Source organism: Quercus robur, chromosome 1 (genome assembly GCF_932294415.1).
Source record: "Quercus robur chromosome 1, dhQueRobu3.1, whole genome shotgun sequence".
NCBI classification, from domain to species: Eukaryota; Viridiplantae; Streptophyta; class Magnoliopsida; order Fagales; family Fagaceae; genus Quercus; species Quercus robur.
This window is the reverse complement of record NC_065534.1, coordinates 54763003-54766215: the sequence shown is the minus strand read 5'-3', so window position 1 is coordinate 54766215 and position 3213 is coordinate 54763003. Positions and strand designations below refer to the sequence as shown.

The 3213-nt window shown below is 35.2% G+C and overlaps 1 pseudogene; it reads right to left on the bottom strand.

The window, feature by feature from the left end:
- Window positions 1–1614: 1614 nt before the first annotated feature.
- LOC126713320 (agamous-like MADS-box protein AGL61) lies at window positions 1615–2312 on the bottom strand (annotated as a pseudogene).
- Window positions 2313–3213: the final 901 nt, after the last annotated feature.

Here is a 3213-nt window from a genome sequence, read left to right as displayed (position 1 = left end):
ATTTTCTGGAATTGGGGAATGAATATTTCTTGGGATTGGAACATCGGCATTTTCCGGAATTGGGGAATGAATATTTTCTAGAATTGGAATATCCACATTTTTTGGAATTGGAATAGCAATATTAGTTGTTGGCAATCCCACGTTAACTTTGGAAGAATTTGAATATTTTCTTTTGAAAAAATCAAACATTGTAGTTGATTTTTTCATGATCTACAAATAAAATAAGAATCATATATATTATCTCACAAATGATTGTTGTTACTAACTAAGGACAAATACTATAATCTAGGTAACATGCATGAAGCATTTAATTATAAATTTAGTATTTCTCACTTCTTTTCAATTTATAAATTTATTTAATTTAGCATTATAGATTAACAATATACGCAAATGAATCATTTTATTTTCTTAAATTTGTGATGTGTGACAATTTTCTATATTTTATGATTTGTTTTTTTCTTTTGCCTTTGATCTTTGCCTTTATTAATCTTTGTCTTTGTCTTTGTCTTGTACTCTCCATATTTCAGACACTGACCCAATCCCATTGCAGATGCTATAAATTTATTCTGCACTACTAAAAAAAAAAATTTCTTAACTTTACCTTCTTCTTTTTTCTGTCACTTGTCTTTATTGTTGCCCAACTACCGGTCAACAAAGAACAAACAGACAAACACTACAGTAATATATTCTCTAATCTTTACAGACTCTACTCTATCTCTATCTCTCTTTTCTATATAATACAAAATAGAGAGTCACAAACATAGAGTCACAGAGAGTCACAAAGCCAAAGACAAAATGCCCAAAAAAAAAAAACCACAGGCAGAATAAATTTTTAGATTCACAATCACGGAATCACCAATATCAGTTCATCACTCATCAATAAAAACACAAACACCACAAGTCCACAAAGCATAGATTTTTAGATTTTGAGATTCACAAACATTATATTAGGTTTTGAAGGAAATGATAGATTAAATACCTGTGAACTGTGAAGGCTGGAGCAGTAGAGCAATGAAGTTGGGCTAGGTAGTGTAGATCGAGCACCGGCGGCGATGGCGGCAAGATGGGTCTTCGGTTTGGGTATAAAACAACTGATGGCAGTGTGGGTACTAGGTAGCAAGATAGGTCTCTCTAGCGCGGGCAGTGTCGTCATGGCGTGGGCAGCGGCGTCACGGTGTGATGGCTCTCTCCTTTCTCTGTCTCGCTCTCACCTCTCCCTTTCTTTCTTTTTCTTTTTTTTTTTTTTCTTTTTTTCCTTCGTTTCTGGCTTTTCTGTTTGGTTTTGGGGTCTTACTGAATACTAACTGCTGGGTTTTTTTTTTTTCTTTTTTACATATATATTTTTTAAGGTTTTCTTGGGCTTTTGAAAACTCCTGGGCTGGGATAGGTATGGTGGAGGTGAGGGGGGCCTGAGCTAAAAATTAAGGGGGGCCTGAGCTAAAAACCAAGGGGCCCAGGCCTTTGTTTTGAAAATTTTACATGCTAAAAAAAAAAAAATTTTTGGGCCCAGGGGGTCCCCGGCCCCCTTTGCCCTCAACGTGGGTCCGTCCCTGCTCACGATACTATTCATACTTTTAAAAATTATTTTGTTACAATGTTTTCAGCAAAAAGTTTTCAGTTTTTAGTAATAAGCCGTATCCAAACATAGGTCCAGAAGTGCCCTTGTCCATAGCCATAGCCAGAGGGAAAGCTAGAAGGATTAGTTCTACTGGCATTAGGGGCAAAAGGGACGGTTCCTTGGGCAGAAATATCAGCAAGAAAGGTAGAAGAAGAAGAGGGTAACCCAGCTATAGTCTTCTCCTTCATACGAGCGCACAGAACTTTGTGGAACACCTTCAATGATTCATTCATTTGTTGTAACTCTTGAAAGTTAAGCTCCTCAGAAGGAACCTCCCACCAACCCCTATTTTCTCTTGCCTTTTTCAGTTTCTGAAGTGCCTTTTCTCGATCTTTCTCAGCCTCGAGTTGCCTGAGAAACTCATCGCATTGTTGGTTGAGCTCATTGATTCTCACCCTCCAATATTGAGCCTCCAAAGGATGGGTACTACTATCCTCTTGGGCTTGTGGAGGGTTTTGTTTTAGGATGCGGTTGGCCACAGACTCAACTGAGGGATGACCAAATGAAAAGGACTTTCCAGCTGGTGAGAAAACTACCACACCAACTTCAGCACCACATAGAGTCACCAACTCACTAGCTTTTTTGTTGATACCAGTCCAGACCTACGTTTTGAGAAAGTAACAAGACGATTAACTTCTTTGTCTATTTTCTTCATCTCAATCTTTTGTTTTCCCTTGGTCTTTTTGCTCTCCATGGCTAGAAAAATAGAGAAAAGAGATGATGGTCTTTTAATTTCTTGTTTGGCTTGAACAGATGGCTGTCTTGTTTTAGTAGTGATGCATATAAAGAAGTGGAAAGCTTAGGTAATTAAATGATTTGGATTATCATTATCAAAAAAAAAAAAAAGGTAATTAAATGATTGTATGCCATATTATTTTCTCTTTTGAGTTGTCTATTTCTATGGACTACCCTCTTAATTTTGAATAGTGAATTTCATTGATTGGCACTATTAATTTTCTTTTTAACATGCCAGTTATTGATTGTGTTTCATCTATATTCCCCATAAAAAATAAAGCATTTTTATGTACTCATAGTTCAAGAAGTTATTATAGGTATCTAATTACCTAATTAACAATTTCTGTTTCATATTAATTATCTATAACCTTCTTATAGGTACTTTAAGATGCATCTCTACTAGTCAAGAGCTTTGTAACTTAATTGTCACATTTTCATGTACAAAGTGTTTGGAGATTTAGAAGGAAAAAATGTTCAAACTACAAGATTAGCAACATATTGTAATCATCTTTTTAAAAAAAAAATACTAAATCTATTATAAATTTTACTACAAAAAACTTACAAACTGATATGGAAGAGAATGTGATTGGTAGTACTTCAATAACTATAAGATAATAAACGAGTATTTGAAATTGCTTATTTTGATTCATGACACAATACTTTGTAAGATCTGTTTAGTAAAATTTGTAATATTTCTAACATCATTCAATTTTTTGAGCATTCTAAAAGTGGAAGGGAAAATGTATAACTCATTTATAAAAATATTGCTTAGTTTCCCATTTGGGGGCCTTTATCCATTAGAGGCCCTAGGACATGGCCTAGGCCTAGGGTCGGCTCCAGATACAACTGTATCACGGTCG